Consider the following 20,009-nt stretch of genomic DNA (forward strand, 5'->3'; position numbering starts at 1 on the left):
TTTTCAAAGGTGAATAGCCCTTGTGTTAATTCTACATTTTCCTCCCGTTAAAATTTATACGTTCATTAAAAGTTTACAAGATGGCATGAAAAACTGTGAACTCTGAAGCCAGTCAGATCTAGGTAAAAATGTCCATTCTGTCATTGAACTAGCTGTTTGGCTTTTTGTAAGCTTTTTTTTCTTGAGTATCACCTCTGTCTAATCTCTAAAGTCACCTCATTAATTAATTGGGAAGCTTAAATGAGCTATTGTAATGCTCTAGGTATTGAGTGGGGAACTCAATATCTATGTTCTCTTATTTCTTCTTATTGGCTTTAAGACATGAATTCATATTAGTCATTTTTGGGGGTATCACTCCACACATATTTTGTGACCTGCAGCTTTGTACATGTATTTGAAGTAGGTGTCAAATGTCAGTGAACAAGTGTGAGGAGGGAATACTTGTAGGCAAGTAGGCCTCCTTTGGACCACCATAAACCATTCTTGTGAGCATACAGAAAACCTTCCCACAGATAAACCTAATCCTGATTATGGAGGACACAGCTCTACTTATTTAAATTCTTCTCAGTTGTTATTAGTATTGTTTCTACTGTATATCAACTTCAGTATATAAAATGATATATTTGCCTGTCACCAGTTATGTGAAGTAAAAAAACAAAATATACCCTGTGTTCTGCATGAAGTTTATTGGAACGATTTTTTACTTTCTTCCTCTGGAAGAAATATGTCTTTCTTTATCCTGAGTCTTTATTTGCTCAGGGCAGGGGAGAGGCATCCGGGGAATCAAATCTAATTTAATTAAAAATATATATATTTTAAAGGTGAGATTGGAAGAGACTGAGAAAAAAAGCTCTCTAGGCTGTAGTAAAAGCTAAGGATTAGTTGCAATGTTCTGACCTGAAAGTGAGGTCTTGTGATTTCTTTCCATTTTTTTTTTTTTTTTTAAACTGCATGAGAAACCTATCTGCAATGGCCTGGTTGTTTAATTCAGTCTTAATTGGACACAAACTGTCAAAATGCGAGGGATTGCTGGAAGGCCTAAAAGTGCGCAAAGGTATTTTGTGATGGAAACAGTCACCGTCTGCAGGTGAACAGGGCCCCTGAAGCTCCCCTCCTTTGTTTCAGGCTGACTCCGCATTGCTTTGAAATTTTGAAAGGACCTAAAAGAGTTTCAGGGACGCGGCGCTTAACCTTTGGAGCACACGCTCCGTTGTGGGGCAAGGCTCAGCCATTTTCAGGGCTGAGAAGGAGAAGGCGAAGCTCTGGGCTCAGGGCTGGGCGCCGGGGATCCCGCACGTGGCGCGGCCGTGTGGAGGTCTCGGCGGCCTCCGCGCCCCACGGGGAGCCCTCGCGGGGGACCGGGCGAGGCGGGGCGCCCGGGGCGGGGAGGGGCGGGGGGCCGCCGCCCAGGGGGTGACCGGCCGGCGGGGAGCGCCGGCGGCGGCAGAGGGCGCCTGGGGTCCAGGCCGCCCCGGGGCGCAGGGCGCGCAGCTGGCGGCCGCGGCGCGGGCGGGCCGGGCACGTGGGCGCCTCCGTCACACCCGCGCTCACACCCGCGCGCACGCAGCCGCGCGCCGGCAGCTCGCGCCCGGGCCCCGCCGACACGCAGGCGCCGCCGCCCCCCGCCCCCGCCCGCCCGCGGCAGCGACCCCCCGGCTCCCCGCCCCGGGCCCGCCCCTCCGGCCTCGCTGCTGCAGCTGCCCGAGCCGACGCGGCGGCAGGTGCGCGGTGGAGCCCGCGAACGGTAGGGACGCGCCCGGGCTGCCGAGGGCCCGGGGCTGGGCCGGGCGGGGCTCCCCGGCGGCCGCCCCGGGGTGGGGGGGACGGGGCCCGGGCGGGACTCGGGGGCCCCCGCGGGGCGGGAGGGGGCAGCTGCGAGGCTCGGAGCGCGAAGTGGGGCCGGGCGGGCGACCTCCAGGCTGCGTCCCGCACCTGTGCCCGATGCGGGGCGGGGGGTGTTGGCGAGCAGGGGCAGCGCACGGGTCGGGACGAGCCGCCGGCCTCCCCTCTGGCCGCGGGCTCGCCCCCGGGCCCCCCAGACCTGGGCGCTCCAGGTGGAGCCCGGGCGGGCTGCAGGGGTGCGGCCCGAGCCGCGCGGTCCGAGGGGAAAGTTGGTAGGGTCGGGGCAGCCCGGCGCCCGCAGCCCCAGGGGAGCCGGCGGGGGGCAGCGGGCCCGCCCCTCCTGCCTCCGGAGGCCGCGTCCGCCCGGGACCCCCGCCCCCCGTCGCCCGAGGCGTCCTGCGGGAAACGGTCGGTACGTGGGCCGCGGGGCGCCGAGGCACGTGGCCCGGGGCGAGCTGGGGCTGAGGGTCTCGGGAGCGCGGCGGGGATGGGCGGAGCTCGGGCCGGGCCCGGGGGGCCACAGCACCCGCCCGGCCGGGACCGCGCCTCGCAGCCGCGGGGGCCGCGGGTCGCCCCCCGGGCCGGCAGCTCGCTCCCCGCGCTCCGCGTCCTTCGCTCCGAGGCAGCGGCTGGAGTAAGACGGGGCGGGGCCCGCGCCGTGACGTCAGCAGTGTTTGGGTGCTTATGCAAATGAGGCTGCGGCCGCCGCTCGCGGGCGGGCGGGCGGGGCTCGGGGCGCGGGGCGCTGGGCTCGGTCGGCGCGGTCCGCGGGTCCCAGGCGTTGGCGCTCCCACCGGCGGCCCAGCGCCTCGTCGTCCAGTTTGCGGAGCTGCTCTGCACCTGCCACCGCCGGGAACAGGTTTGCTTTAGGAAGTAGCATCCTCTGACCGAGCGACCCCAGCACCACCCCCCCCCCCCGCCTCCTTTCCGCAGGACACACAGCGAGTGGGCTTCCAGGTCCGACTAGTGCAGTGGGTTCCTCGTGGGTGCCCGCTGGGGGGCCCGGTGGCCCGGGAAGGGTATGCGTCTCATTGAGGTCGGGGGGTTTTGATCATCAGAATTGTCATGTTGTATTTTTTGTGGCCGCGTGATCAGGGACCCATGGCGATTTATTGGAGTCAAGTGTATTGTTGAGTTCATGGACCGCTTTCCTGCACGCGAGACATTCAGGAAGGCAAGAATTCACACTTTTTTTTTTTTAAGATTATTTATTTATTAGAGACAGAGAGAGAGAGGCAGAGACTCAGGCAGAGGGAGAAGCAGGCTCCAATCAGGGAGCCCGATGCGGACTGGATCCCGGCTCTCCAGGGTCACGCCCTGGGCTGGAGGCAGATGCTCAACCGCTGGGCCACCCGGGGATTCCCCGAATTCACACTATTTTGAAAGGAAGATGATCTCTTACGGTGTGTTCTTTTTTTTTTTCTTTCTTTCCTGATTGCACGTGGTATTCTTGGTTCAAGAATTACTTTATACTCCCAATACATGTCATCTCAAGATGTAACATTTTATTTATTTATTTATTTGAGATTTTATTTATCTATTCATGAGACACAGAAAGAGAGGCAGAGACACAGGCAGAGGGAGGAGCAGGCTCCACGCAGGGAGCCCGACATGGGGCTCGATCCCGGGTCTCCAGGGTCAGGCCCTGGGCCGCTGAGCCACCCGGGCTGCCCAAGATGTAATATTTTAATGGCATTAAGAAAGATATTTATACATGTCTCTGGAAAATGCATGCTCTGTCACCGAATAATAACGTAAATAAGAGATCCGTCTGTTCAGGCTGTTGTAGCAAAATACCATAAACTGGATGCTTCATAAACAACAGAAATTCGTTTCTCATCGTTCTGCAGGCTGAGAAATCCAAGGCACCAGCAGATTTGGTGTCTGGTGAGAGCCTGCTTCCTGCTTCATAGATGATGATGTCTTTTGCTGTGTCCTCACATGTTGGAAGGGACTAGTTGGCTTTCTGGGATTATATTTATTACCTCCAAAAGTCCCCATCTCCTAATACCATCCTCTTGGGGTTAGAATTTCAATATATAAATTTGGAGTGGAGAACACAAACATTCAAGCCATAGCAAGTAGAACATTTTTTTTATGGGCTAATAGCTATTTGAAATACCAGTAATCAAATGAGATGCCTTACTTGTCAGTCATTAAAATAAGTTAGAATAATTACTAAAACCTAAACTCTGCATTTATAATCATTAATTTCCCCAGTGATCAGAGTTCAAATTTTGCTGTGTGCATGTTAGAAAATGTGCTTGTCCAGTCATAAAATAAAACTTGGGTATGAATAGGAAGAGATTTGCATTCTGTTGAACTCTGGGGTTACCCAGGTAGAAAAAAAAATCACTGATTCACAATGATAGACCTGAAAGAGACCTTGCTGATTATCAAAAGCCCTGAAAACTTTCACTTCTCAATTTATTTCTCAACTTCTTTTGGGTAGTGTGTTGACTGTTTGTTACTATATACATAGGCATGATCGTGTATTTTAATATATTCTATGCAGAGTAAATTAAAATTCTTTCTGAACAAGATTCCGTGGGCACGGTCTAATACATGAAAACATTTAAAGTTACATGCCAGGAGGAATCTTTATATTTATTTCCAATTTCTCTTGTAACTTAAAATAAGTCCTAACTACTACTCTTCTGCATGCATTTAGTAAATTTTTAATGAGTTTATCTACTTAAATATTAACTTTGGCCAATAATGATTTTCTGATATTTCTCTGTGAATAACTAGTCCCAGAGACAGGATTACAGGATTGTTGTAAATGTACAGTATCACTTGGTATAGAACTGTTTTCAGTTTATTTCACTTTATTTCCTTGTGATTAATGCACAAAGGTATCCTTTCACATAAGATTCATTGATTGTGGGACGCCTGGGTGGCTCAGTGGTCGAGTGTCTGCTTTTGGCTCAGGGCGTGATCCCAGAATCTGGGCATCGAGTCCCACATCTGGCTTCCTGCATGGAGCCTCCTTCTCCCTCTGCCTCTGTCTCTGCCTCGCTCTCTCTCTCTGTATCTCTCATGAATAAATAAATAAATAATAATAAATAAATAAATAAATATTTTTTTTTAAAAAAAAAGATTCATCGATTATCTTTGAATTAAGTGTTTACACTGGAAGCTTTTTCACCTAACAGATTGGCAAAGATCAAAAATTACTACATTGAAGAAGGCAGAGGGAAACAGGTACTCTCATACATTGCTTATTGTGGTCCAAGTTGAGACTTTTATAAAGGGCCACTCAGCAGTATTTACCAAATCTATAGAAGCACATAATCTTTGATCAAGTAGTTCCACTGCTAGGAATTTATTTTACAGATATGCAAATGCCAGGTATACAAAGTCAGTTGCTTGAACACTGAAGCAGATTATCGGAAATGACCTAAATATATACTTATACCGTGGCCTATCATATTATTAAGACAAGATGAAACTAATAACCACCCCCCAACAAATAATTGTATTGAGAGCAAGTTTTTTAAGTGAAAAGCCAAATGCAGAGTTATGCATATAGTGACAGTTGTGTAACAAGAAACAGGTTGGGTGGGTGGGGCGAAAACACATACCAGTTTGGGGAGAAAACATATATTAGCTTGACTATACATACAACAGTACCTGTTGGATGACTTACAGATATGCTGAGGGACAGAGTGGGAAGATAACTTTTCGCTCTATGCTCTTTAATACTGTATTATTTACTGAAAATATAGATTAAAATATATTCTAAAGTGAAGATGATAGCAAATACCCTTGGGAGAACAGCATCCAGGCATCAGATGCTGTAGAATGAGTAAGGTATAAAAGTCAAGGGCTTTATGGTTTTTTGCGGTTTCTGATTTTACAAGAAAGTTTCTACTTCCAGTTTCTTAGCAATAACATTATATTAGAGCAGCAGATGAGATTTAGTGGATTCACTAAATTTAGCCAGTTTTATCATTATAAAAGTGCAAAAAGATTTAGTGAGTTGACAGCTTTTAAAAAAATTTTGAGATGTTACAGATTCACATGTAGTTGTTGGGAAATAATACAGAGAGCTTTTGTGTGCTCTTCAGGCAGTTTCCTGAAAATGTAACCTTTTGCAAAACCATTACAGTGTCATCATCAGAATATTGACGTTGATAAAGTCAAGTTTCAGAACAATTCCCTCACTGTAAAAATCCCTGTGTTGCCCTTTATAACCACAGCCACATCACTCTGTCCTTCATATTATTTTTGTATTTCAAGAAATCAAAATGGAATCATGTAATATGCAGCATTTTGAAACTGGCTTTTCCCACTCAGCATAGTTGTCTATAAATTCATCCAAGTTGTGTGTATCAGTAGTTTATTTTTGTGTGTATCAGTAGTTTATTTTTGAGTAGCACTCCGTGGCACGGATTTACCAGTTTGTTTAACCATTAGTCCATTGAAAGACATCTGGGTCATTTCCAGTTTAGGGTTATTATGAATAAAGCTGCTGTAGATACTCATTTACAGGTTTTATGGAACATAAATTCTCATTTCTCCAGGGTAAATGCTCAGGAGTGTAATTGCTGGGTTATATTGTAGTTACATGTTTAGTTTTCCAGAGCGCTGTACCATTTCACATTCTTACCAGCAATGTATGAATGATCCAGTTTCTCTGTATCCTTGCCAGAATTTTGTTGTCACTGTATTTTAGCCATTTTGAGAGGTATGCATGACATCTCATTGTAGTTTTAATTGGCATTTCCTTAGTGGGTAATAACGTTGAACCTCATTACATGGCGCTCATTTGTCATCCTCACATCATATTCAATTGAAATGTCCCTGTATATTTTTTTACTCATTTTAAAATTGGTTTTAATTGTTGAGTTTTATACATTTTTTATGGATCCTAAATACCAGCCCTTTCCCAGACATGTGGTCTGCAAATATTTTTCTTCCAGTCTCTAGCTCATTATTTCATCCCCTTAACAGGTTCTTTCATAAAGCAAAAGTTTTTAATTTTGAAGTTCAGTTTACCAGATTTCACATTAGTGGATTTTGCTTTTGATGTCGTATCTAAGGACTCTGCTTAACCCTGTATCTCAAAGATTTTCTCCAATGATTTATTTTTGAAAGTTTTATAGTTTTATGTCTTACATTTAAATCCATGATCCAGTTTGAGTTAATTGTCGTGTAAGGTGTGAGATTTAGGTTGAGATCATATTTTTGCCTAGAGCTATCCAGTTATTTCAGAACCATTTGTTGAAAGGGGTGTCATTTTTTTCTCCATTGAAATAACCTTTGCACCTTTGTCAAAAATCAGTTGGGTGTATTTTTTGAGGGTTTATTTATGAATACTCTCTTCTGTTTCATTAATCTATGTATCTATCCTGCTAACTTCACACAATTTTCATTACTGTAGGTACAAAATAAGTCTTAAGATCAGGTAGAATGATTCAATTCATTCTTCTGTTCTAAATGATTGTTGCTGTTTTAGTTCTCTACCTTTTAATATAAGTTTTGGAATAATTTATCTATAAATTATTTTTCTGGGATTTTATAGGTATTACATTAAACTTGTATATCAATTTTGAGATAATTTACATATTTACTATGTTAGTCTTCCAAACCATGAACATGGTAGTTATGTCTGTTTATGTATTTAGATCTTTTTTGATTGTTTTCATCAGCACTTTATATTTTTCAGCATAAAAGTACTATCGATGTTTTGTAGATTCCTTGGCATTTTCAATATAGACAACCAGAATGTCTGCAAATACGGAAAATTTCTTTCTTTATTTCCAATATTTATGCTTTATATTTCCTTTTCTTTCCTTATTGCACTAGCTAGAACTTTCAGTACTCTGCTCACTCTCTTAAAAGTATGAGAACGGGAATTCTTGTTTCTGATCTTAAGACAAAAGCATTCAGTCTTTCATTGATAAGTAATATCAACTGTATGTTTTTTGCAGATGATTTTTATCAAATTGATAAAATTTAATTTCATTCCTAGTTGGGGTTTTTTGGGGCAATTTTTAAATTACAAATGCCTTTTCTTTTTTTCTTTTTTACAAATGCCTTTTCTGAATCGATTGATATAATCATGATTTTTTTCTTTAGCCTGTGGTTATGGTATATTGCATTATTGATTTTTGAATACTGAACCAGCCTTGTACACCTAGAACAAAGCCCATTTGGTCATGGTATATAATTCCTGTGATATATTACTGAGTTCTGTTTTCTAATATTGTGTTGAGGAATTTTGTGCCCATATTTATAAGGGATATAGATTTATAGGTTTTGGTATTCTTTTTCCTTGGTACTGTCTTCAGAGTATCAGAGTAATACTAGTTTCATTAGATGAATTGTGCAGTGTTCCACTATCTTCTATTATGTAGGAGAGATTGTGCGGAGCTGGTATTAATTCTTTAAATGTTTACTAGGATTCCCCAGTGAAACCAGCTAGGCTTAGAGATTTCTTTAGTGAGAATTTTAAATGATGTTCATTTAAGTTCCTTAACAGATGTAGAGCTATTACATGATCTGTTTGATATTGGGTAAGTTGTGGGAGTTTGTATTTTTCAAGAAATTTGTCCATTTCATCTAGGTTGTTAATTTATGTGTTTAGAGTGTTTTGCTATTATTACCTTATGATCATTTTGATGTCTGTGAGTTTTGTTGTGATAATCCCTGGTGCATTTCTGACATACAAATGCCTAAAATAAAAGACTGACCACATGGAACTTTACAAAAGGATGACTAAATGTGTCTTTCAAGGTTAATATTTATCTTATGCTTAAAAGAAAATCACTGCATGGATTTAAAAATCTAAACAGCACCCCTTTTGCATAGGTCTAGCCCTGTTGTGAACAATTCCTTGGACAATATTCTAAATTTCAGTAGTTAAATATTTATACTTTTGGTTAAATTCAATGAATTTAACTGAAATTGAATACTTCAATAATTGAATAATTTAATTGACAAATTGAATAATTTGTCTCCCCCACAGGCAAATATTTCAGTTTTCCATTGATACATAACAAATCTTCTCCACCACTGTTGTTTTTTTTTTTTTTCAGTAGGTTCAAAACAAATGGTGTGAACCATTTTAAAATGGTTTATTGAGCCCCTGTACCCTCTCTTGCCTTTCTGGTATTGTAATAATTTAAAACAATGATGAATTATTATTTCTTATTATTCTGTGTGTGGCTGGGCTGTGGGTACCTCATCAGCTCCAGTTGGTATGGTTAGCAGTTGGACTGGGACTAGAATGTCAGTGCCTTTGTTCTTATGCCTAGGGCTTCAGCTAAATGCCTGGAACAGTTGGTGGCTGGCTAAGGTGCTCCCTCTCTTTCCATGTGGGATTTCTAGCAGGGCAGATAGACTTTTCTATATAGTGTCTGAATTCCAAAAGGATGAAAACTGAAACTGTCAGGCTTCTTTAGTCCTAGCCTTGGAACTTGCCCTGTCACTTCTTTTGGCCTTCCCCTGGTCAAAGCAAGTTCAGGTAATTCCAGAATTCAAATTCAAGTTCAAGTGCAGCCCAGAATTAAGAGAACAGGAAATAGATTCCACTTCCTGATGGGTAGAGTAGCAAACATGTACAGCATTGGGAGGAATTGTAAATGTTCTTTTTGTAAACAATCTACTATGGGAAATAACTAAAGATCATACTTGACATTTTATGATGATAACGACTAAAACATGTTTATTGCCTCCAAATTCATTTTTCATGACATAACTCAAAAATATAGATAAATGGAGTTTAATGTTATATGCCTATCATCAGCTAATAATAGCTCCTAAAATAGGTCTATCTACTGTCTTGGTACTTGTGAATGTTACCTTATTTAGAAAAAGAGTCTTGACAGACATAATCCTCTGATGAAGAGATTATTCTGATATATCCAGATGGGCCCTATATCACCATGTCCATATATGAAAGAGTCAAAGGAATATCAGATACACACAGATGAGGAGGAGGGACTGGAGTTAGAGATGGGAGGGATGTGGCTCTAAGTGAAGACCTGCTGGCAGCCTCCAGAAACTAGAAAAGGCAAGGAACAGATTGTCTCCTAGTTCCTCTTGAGGGAGAGACCTGACCACACCTTGATTCTGGTTTATTAAAAATTATTTTGGATCTCTGGTTTCCAGAGCCTTGAAAAAATTCATTTGTGCAATGTGAAACCACTAAATTTAAAGTTATTTGTTACAGAATTCTTAGGAAATGAATACAATGTCTAAACCTGAGGTGTTCTCATTATATTAACAAAATTTTAAGAATTTAAAAGAATTTCTTGTCTATTTTAAAAATGTTTAAAGGACTTCCTGAAATACTTTGTTAAGGGACGCCTGGGTGGCTCAGTGGTTGAGTGTCTGCCTTCCGCCCAGGGCGTGATCCTGGAGACCCTTGATCGAGTCCCGCGTCCGGCTCCCAGCCTGGAGCCTGCTTCTCCCTCTGCCTGTGTCTCTGCCTCTCTCTCTCTCTCTGTCTCTCATGAGTAAATATATAAAGTCTTAAAAAAAAAAAAAAAGAAATACTTTAAGATTTTGAATCTCTTAGTTCAGTCTCTTGGTTCATAGAAGTCAATGAAAGATACATCTCACTTTATGGATATTACTTTATAATTATAATTTTGAAATAATTGCAAGTTCATAGGAAGGTACAAAGGGAAGTCCTGTGCACTCTTCACCTAGACCTAGCCTCTGTCATTTTACAATCTTATATAGACATACAGTACAATATCAAAACCAGCATATTGATATTGGTGTAATCCAGAGTTTTTCAGATTATGCAGTTATTTTCTCTGCCTATGTGTGTATATGGGTATAGTTCTTTGTAGTTTTATCAAATGTGTAGTTTCATGTAATCCTTAACCATAATGAACATACTAAACTGTACCATCTCACGAGATTCCGTTGTCCATTATAGCACACTCACCTGCCCTTCCCTACCCTAACTCCTAGCAACCACTGTTCTGTGGTTCATCTATATCATTATGTTATTTCACAAATGTTCTATAAATGGAATTATGCAATATGCATCCCTGTGAAATTGGCTTTTTTCCCCATGTGGCATCATTTCCTTGAGGTTCGTCCAAGTTATTGCAAGTATCAATAATTCTTTCCTTTTTAATTGCTGATATTACATGATATGGAGGAAATACAACTTGTTTTACCATTCACCCCCTGAAAGACATTCAGTTTCAGGCTATTTTAAGTAAAGTTGGTATGAACATTTATGTATAAGTTCCTGCTTGAAAATAAGTTTTTATTTTTCTGGGATTTATGTCTAAGAGTGCAAATTGGTGGTCAGTGTAATAACTCTGTTATTAGTGCTAAAAGGAACTACCAGCTGTATTTTAGAGTGGCTGTACTATTTTATATTTCTACCAGAAATATATGATTGATCTAGTTTTTTTTCATCCTCACCAACTTTTGTTGTCTTTACTTTTTAAGACTTGTTTTTAAAAACATGTTAGCCATCCTCATAGGCGTGTTATAGTCTACCTAAAATATATAAAGTGTAAATTGTGACATTATATTGTCATTTGTAAAAAAAAAATTCTCTCCTTTTGATTGACTCTGTGAATTTTATTATTTTTTTCTCAGTGCAAACATTTTATGTGAAGGGGATATAATTTGCAAAAGAAATGTTTAAGTTGAATTTTATATTGTTGAAGTTTTAGATGTGTCATTTTTTTCTTGAGTCTTGCTATATGGTTTAACATTTTGTTTTTATTCAGACAGCCTTTATTTTTTTACCCTGTGTGTTAGAATTAGAAAAATATGTTTCATTTGAATCTACTATAAAGTTCAGATTCACTGTTCATGATTGGTTCATATTTGAAGAAAATTTTATTCAGTAAAATTTATAATTGTCCAAGTCAGGGAGATAATTTGCTGTACTTCTAGTTCTTTATTATAGAATATTAAACTTTTGGCATGTACCAATAATTAGCCAGCGCAAGCATGTCTATTTGAATCCCTTCTCATCTCTAAGATGCAAGTGCCTGTCTGTTATTTTAGGTCTTTGCATATTTTCACTGGAAATGTTAATTAGAATTTAAAACAGTTTCAAAAGAAGTTGTAACAGTAGTTTAAGAACTAAGAAGTCTTGAAAGATAGAATAAGAATTGCACAATATTTTAATTACATAGTGAAAATATTAGCAAGATTAATTAAGACAAAGCAGAGAAAACACCTATTGTCAATATCAGGAATAAAAAATGTGATATAACTACAAATCCTACAACTATTAAAAAAAACTACGGAATATTATGAACTGCTTTCTACAAACAAAATTTGACAATTTAAGTGAAATGTGTTTGAAAAACACAACTTACTAAAACTAATATAAGAAAAAAGGAAATTCAGTAGCTATATATCAATGACACAAAGTGCATTTTTTAATAAATTGTATTTTTAATTAAACATATTCTCTGAAAGAAAACTCCAGGCCCAGATGGCTTCATTGGTGAGTGCTGCCAAACATTTAAGGAAGAAGTAAAACTAATTCTACATGTATTTTCTCAGAAAATAAATGAGAGACCATTTTAAAATTCCATATATGAGTCCACCAAAACCAGAGAAGCAAAATACAAGAAAAAATTATATATCCACGTTCCTATGAATAATGTTGAAAAAATCCTTATCAAGATATTAGCAAATTGATTCCAGTAATATATTAAAAAGGTAATAGATCTCGATCAGTGGCATTTATTTCATAATGAAAGATTAGTCTAAAATACAAAATCAATTGATGTTATATTGTGTATCAGTAGATTAAGAAGTTATATGATTGGCGCACCTGGGTGGCTCAGTTGGTTAAGCATCTGCCTTTGGCTCAGATCATGATCCTGGAATCCTGGGATTGAGTCCCAGGATTCAGCCCAGGTCATCAGCATCATCTGTGTTCCCTGCTCAGCGGGAGGTCTGCTTCTCCCTTTCCCTATGCTCCTCCCTGCTCTTGCTCACTAGCTTTCTCTCGCTCTTTTACTCCCTCTCTCAAATAGATAAAACCTCTAAAAAAAAAAAAGAGATGTTATATGATTATCTCAATAAAGGTAGAAAATTATGTGCCAAATTCAACAATTAATCAGAATTAAAAAAAAAATAAGACCCTCTCTGAACTAGGAATAAAAAGAAACTTCCCTAAACTGACAAAAGACAACTATGAAAGAAATCCATAGCTAATATTGTACTTAGTAAAATAGTGTGTTCCCATTAGCATCAGGGCATTGATGAAGGTATCTCTCTTAATGCTCCTATTCAAAATTTTAGTGGATGCCCAAGCCAGTAGGTAAGTCAAGAAAAAGAAATGAAAGGTAAACAATTAGAGAGAGCTTAAACTTTATTTACCTTTGACGTACTGTGTATATAAAAATCCTAAAACACCATAAGCTCAAATTATCAATGTTGCACAATAGGAAGCTTGTGTTAAAAAATCAACTTTTTTTTTTCCAGAGAGAAGTTAAAGAGATATAAGTAAATGAAGAGATATACCAAGTTCATAGATTAGAAAGCTCAAATTGTTAAGATGTCAATGCTCCCCAAATGGATTTATAGAATCAATACAATCCTAGTTAAAATTCTAGCAGGCTCTTTCTTTGGGGTAGAAATTAACAAGCTAACTTCAAAACTTATCTGAAAAGGCAAGGAAACAATCTCAAAAAAGAAAAAAAAAATTAAAAAGGTTAGGGTTGAGAAGCACTGAGTTAGAAATTTATTATGTTGATTTAAAAATATTTTGAATCTAGTTTTAAGTTTTTCAAAATAGATTTTTTTCTGAAAACTTGCATATGAATACAATTAAAGCAATACAAAAATGGGAGAATGAGAAAAATGTAAATATAAGTCCAAATTAAGTAATGTAATGTTCCCAACATTTTAAGTGTATGTTAAATCCTTTTATAGTAAATGAATGGAAAGATACCAATTGTTTTACATTGATTGGAGCCATGTTATTTAGGATTCTTTGTTTGCAAGCTGCAGAAATTGATGCCTGGCTAAGAGGCAAAAATAAAATAAATATTGGCAAGGTTCGGGCTCAAAGGAACAATGGGGTGCTTGGCAATGAGATGGAAAAGGGCAAGAATGAAAACAGTTCTTAAAGCTAGGAACCAGAATCCATGACTACGGTGGTAGTAGTTAGAGCCTGGGCATAATACCTTTGGAATTGAGTGAGATGCCAACCTTTTGATCTCTTTGTTCCCGTCCTCAGGATTCAGAATCCAGGGAGGGGAGTGCTAACTGGACAAGTGTAGAAGATTATTTGCAAAGAAGGTGGAAGTAGTTTTCTTTTCTCTCTACTCATATGTTTTAGAATTTGATTTTGTTGCTCCTTCCATCAAAAGGTAGAGGTTAGCCCCTCTAATCAACCTGGACTTAGCTGTGTGACTTGCTTTGGGCCGTGAAACATGAGCAGATGCTACACAGAGGCTTCATTGGCACTTGCATGTTGGGCTTCTTTTGGCTAGAGTTAGAGCTCTGAGCTTATACTGTGAACAAGTTGAAGCTAGCATTTTGGAGAGATTACATTTGGAAGAATCAAAGTGCTCTGGCTGGGCAGCCCGGGTGGCTCAGCAGTTTAGCGCTGCCTTCAGCCCAGGGCATGATCCTGGGGCCCTGGGATCGAGTCCCATATCGGGCTTCCTGCATGGAGCCTGCTTCTCCCTCTGCCTGTGTCTCTGCCTCTCTCTCTGTTTCTCTCATGAATAAATAAATAAAATAAAAAAAGAAAGAAAGAAAAGCTCTACTTATAAAAAACAAAAAACAACAACAAAGAAGTGCTCTGGCTGATAGGCTTCCTCCTGCCAGAATGTGAGTGAGACCATCCTAGACCATCCTTCTCCACTTGAGTTGATAGATGACTATAGTGGAGACGTGACCTGAGTCAAGACCAGCAAAACAACTGATTGTGTAAGCCTAGTTCAAATTGCAAACACACAGAATCATAAGCAAATAAGACATTTGTTTGCTAAGCCACTAAAGTTTGAGGTAACTTATTATATAGCAACAAAAAAATGGCATTAGGAAAAAAAAAGTGATGTTAAAATGATTTGAACGTATGGCATTGGCTCTAGACTTATATTATCCTTAATAATTTGCAATAAGCCAGTTATAACAGAATATAGCTATAAGAGGGACGATAATCATAATAACAAAAGAAGACATATATTGAGTTCTTTCAATGTGTTGCATTTATCCAAGCACTTTATTATTAGATAACAAAGTAACTTAGCCAAGGTCATAAAACCATAAGTGATAGAGCTAGGATTTGAACTCCGTCTGTTTCTAGAAACTAAATATAAGTGTTTGGCATCAATATATGTCTCCTCACAGCAAGAAATGTTAATTTCTACAAGATATCAATAAAAATAAACAAGAAGGATTACATGAAAATATGAAGAGATTGGGGTCATTATCTTTTTTTTTTACTATGTATTTTATAGTTAGTATCCTAAATTGCTTCCTGATATGAAATATGAGGATATTCTCATGCTTTTATTTCTTTCTAATCTTCTCCTGTTCCAATTCCTGATTTTGTTTTCTGAATTTTAATTTATATTTTTCATCTAAACATAATTCATATAGATTTTAAAGCTTATTTTCTGTTTAAATTAGTGTTCACTTCTATCCATTAACATGACTTCTCTGTTAATGAGGTCTTTACCTTTTTTCTCTCTTACTTGGCCAAATTTCATGATCATGTAACCTGTTTTTCTCCCTCCCCAAGAGGGATCATCAGATCTCTTACAGACAAGAATATTTGCCTGTGGCTTTTATAATTGGAATACAAAATACTTGAGTATAAAAATCGGAGATTGAGTATTTTTTTCCTCTTAAATTTTTTTTAGCAGTTATGAAACATACTGAGAAGTCTTTTTATTCCCCCTTTCTACTTCTGCTTGAAATCCCTAGGAATCTTTATCCCAGTATTTTTTGTTTTAATTTTTATTTATTTATGATAGTCACACACAGAGAGAGAGAGAGGCAGAGACATAGGCAGAGGGAGAAGCAGGCTCCATGCACCGGCCGGGAGCCCGACGTGGGATTCGATTCTGGGTCTCCAGGATCGCGCCCTGGGCCAAAGGCAGGCGCTAAACCACTGCGCCACCCAGGGATCCCTATCCCAGTATTTTTTAGGGTTGACACCTCTGTATTACTACTATTTGAAAATATGAATCTGAGCAAAACTTCTGTTAATTTATCTTTCAGTATTTTGTGTTATATTAATTCTGTTTTCTTGCCTTCCTTTCAGAGGCTGCATAAAGCCAAAAGGAAAGATATAAATTGAGTTTCTGAATGAATTTGTAAAAAACAATTTTTTTAAGTTTGTTGGATCACCTTTATCTGGTCTCTGTTTCCATTAGCTTTTCTCTGAATTACTTTAAGATATTTGACTCTTTTCATTCTTTTTGAGAAGCTTCCGTAAGTCTGTTCTCTAAGTCAATGGATGTACTTGTGGCAGCCTTTATTTGTTTCTAATGTACCTTTTATCCCTATACTGAATTTCCCATCTCTTATCTGTATTCAGTATTCATCTATTTAACTTTTTTCTTCCCAATCATTTTTTTATATCTTTTCTTTGAGTTTTTAAAATTTCTTTTAATATTTATTTATCTATTTTAAAAAATTTATTTATTCATTCATAAGAGACACAGAGAAAGAGAGGCAGAGACATAGGCAAAGGGAGAAGCAGGCTCCATGCAGGGAGCCCGATGAGGGACTTGATCCCGGGACCCTGGGGATCACGCCCTGAGCCTAAGGCAGATGCTCAACCATTGAGCCACCCAGGTGTCTGATTTTTTTTTTTTTCAAAAGGAACTTCGTTTTATCTTTATTTTGTTGAATCTCTGAGTTTTCTTAAATAATATACTTGAAGCTCTAGAGCACTCTGTTTCCTGATATATATTTTCTACATTTGTTTCTTCCCCTGTCAACTACTCCCACTCCATCTCCCTGGTTCTATATAAAACCCTATCATTCTTGGTAATTACTTATTTTTAAATGGGTAGAGTTCTATCTTGTCATACTATTTGATAAAGAAATTAGTGCCATACAAATGGAGTCTATATCAAGTGGTCTGAAGAACTCCACATTTTCAATTCAAATTTATTTTCTGAAACAGTGGTTGTCAAATTTTTTCAATACAGTCAGTAAATATTTTAAACTTTGCAGTCTGTACAAATTGACTCTGCTGTTGCAGCACAAAATTAGCTATAGAAAAATATGTAAATGCGTGGTTGTGGCTATGTTCCAATATAAATTTATTTATAAAATCACACAATGGGTTGTAGTTGACCCATGGGTAATATTTTGTTGACCTCGATCTTGAATATCTGTTGCTCAGGGGTAGATGGGAGGCCTTTACCAGGTAATGATGTAGACTGCCAATGAAACTCCTAAGTGCAGTCAAAGTGCAGTAGATGATAGCTTCTTTCTATTGCATGAATGGCTGGTGCTAACTTGGCAGAGGCTGTGCAGTTACTTGAAACTGATTATCCTACTGCCCATGACCTGCAGATTGCTGACACTTTATGACCTTCCACCTCACCTCCTTCCTGGACATTCCCGCTTCATTTCTTTTCCCAGATGTAGCAATGATCAATATACTTTTTGGCAATAGTCAGCCTCGCTTTTCATTCTCTTTTTAACCTATATTTATGGTCTACTTTTATGAACTAAGTTCTTCAAGTAAGCTTTTGGCGTGATAAAACATGTTATCTCTTAGAAAAGTTGGGTCTTAAAGATGTGAAAATAATTTGGCTTCCAATTGTTGTCTTATATACAATGGATTTTACATCCATTGAAATGCATTCAGAAACTCAGTTTATATCTTTACTCTTGGCTTTATGAAGCCTCTGAAAGGAAAGTCTCTGACTCAATAAATCTAGGGCCTTAGGATAAAAAAATCAAAAACCCAAAAAACAACCAAATGTGTAATAGTGCAGAATACTTATAGTTATCATACAATATTAATGTGTCCTACTTTTTGGAGCTCATTCATTGGACAGATAAGTTTAAACCTTGAGAATGCGAGATGAGTAAGATAAAATCATTTTCTAAGCAGAGTTTATGGCCTAGTGAAGAAGAGAGCACGAAATAAATGCAACAACTTTAGCTTCCTTTTAAAATATGTTTAATTTTATAAACGTTGCCCAGGATTATTGTATTATATAATCTGTATATATAGATATGTTTTATATATTAAATATATTGCAGGCATTTATATTATATCATTGTATTTCAATTTTGTTTACACTTGACATTGATTTTTTTTCATGGAAGATATGAACTTTGGGTTGTTTGATAGAAAATTTTATTTTATTTTTTTTAAGATTTGTTGACTTATTTCAGAAAGAGAGCACAGGGGGAAAGGGACAGAGGGAATCTTAAGCAGACTCTATGTGGAGTATGGAGCCCCATGTGGGGCTAGATCTCACTACCCTGAGATTAGGACCTGAGCCAAAACCCAGAGTTTAACTGACTGTGCCATCCAGGGGCCCCAGTCTGATAGAAACTTTTAAATGTAAACTTTGCCAAAGGATAGCATATGTACATTTGTATAATTATTCATTAAATGTGTAAAAAAATATTCAGCAGTGTCCAAAATTGTTTTTTTCATTTTGATATTTTGTGTATTTTTTTTCTGCAAAGACTAGATATTTATAGAAGAAATACTACAATTTGTGAGACAATGAATTTGCGGGAGGCTCATGAGTGAACCCTGTCTTTTAAATTTTTTCTTCTGAAATTGTGGATGTCTTCACCTTAATAATATTCTAAACTTTGATGTATTCCTTATCTTTCTATTTATATGGAAAAAGCAAAAAGAATAGCTAACAAACCTTACTTTATTGAGAAAACTAAGGTTAAGAATTATTCTATTACTATAAGTTATACAACTAATAAATGAAAGAACTAGAAGTCTCAAGTTTGTTAGATTAGAGCCAATGCTTTTATCTATGTATCAGTTAAATTACTGTGCTAATAACTTATCTTTAGATAATTCAACAAGTGTAGATCTCTACATAATTCATGTCTCACAAATCACATTCCTATATGTCAGATTGTTTTCTTCCAGCAAAAAATATGTGGAAAATTAGCTTATTTCAGTTTTTCAATGGTTCTATTTATTCATTTACTCCCCTAATATTTACTGATCTCTCAGAGAAAAGAAAGCAAATTAAACAGACATGATCCACAACCTCTTGAAACTATTTCCACATCAAAAACTTGGTGATGTCTTTACAATAGTCACTATAAAAAGTTGCTCATTTATTCTAGAGATGTGTCTATTATTTAAATATTTTCTTTTTTTAAATACATTTATTTTTTATTGGTGTTCAATTTACCAACATACAGAATAACACCCAGAGCTCATCCCGTCAAGTGCCCCCCTCAGTGCCCGTCACCCATTCCCCCCCACCCTATTTAAATATTTTCAATGGTAGTTTTTCAGAATTTCCTTCACAGTCTAACTCTTAATCCTCACTAAATCCAAAATGAGGGTTTGCTGTTATTTTAATTTGGAAAGAACTAAACACCTCCAAACCTAAAGGCAACAAATAAGTTACATGGTCAAGTTAATGAGTTCCTGTTTTTCTTTTTCATTGAGTCACCAAGCACCCTGTCTTGTTCATTAAGATTATGAATTAAATTATGATGGGCTAATTATCTGACTTTGAATGTAAATCTAACACAGTTCTATCAAAGAATTCCATTTTTTTCTAGAAATAAATGACAAAATTCTTGGTAGATTATTTCTAAAGCCTCCCAACCCAGCTTTGAAGAGAAACATTCATATGTTCAATCACTTTGTATTTTTATTTTTTTAAAGATTTATTTATTTATTCATGAGAGAGAGGGAGAGAGAGAGGCAGAGATACAGGCAGAGGGAGAAGCAGGCTTCATGCAGGGAGCCCGACGCGGGACTTGATTCTGGGACCCCAGGATCATGCCCTGGGCGGAAGGCAGAGGCTCAACTGCTGAGCCACCCTGGCTGCCCAATCACTTTTTAAAATTGACAATGTCATTGGTTTATAAATACACCCTATACACTTACTTGGTTTGTATTTGAACAGAGAAAAGGATATGAGATATAATGTAAAAAGAAATAAAGGGAAAAATGTCAAGTGGTGGCAGTGTGTTTTTTGGGTCATTTGAGAGAATGTTTACACAAATAATAATAGTTGCCA

The 20,009-nt window shown here is 38.5% G+C and overlaps 1 protein-coding gene across 1 annotated transcript in view; it reads left to right on the plus strand.

The window, feature by feature from the left end:
* The first annotated feature begins 1,594 nt into the window (after window positions 1–1,594).
* Window positions 1,595–20,009, plus strand: part of SLC6A15 (solute carrier family 6 member 15) — a 42,880-nt gene continuing 24,465 nt past the window's right edge. The window contains exon 1 of the mRNA XM_041737895.1: window positions 1,595–1,744. The gene's annotated coding sequence lies outside the window, so the exon portion shown is untranslated. The remainder of the gene's footprint in view (window positions 1,745–20,009) is intronic.

The sequence above is a fragment of the Vulpes lagopus genome, chromosome 23, assembly GCF_018345385.1.
Source record: "Vulpes lagopus strain Blue_001 chromosome 23, ASM1834538v1, whole genome shotgun sequence".
Classification (NCBI taxonomy): Eukaryota; Metazoa; Chordata; class Mammalia; order Carnivora; family Canidae; genus Vulpes; species Vulpes lagopus.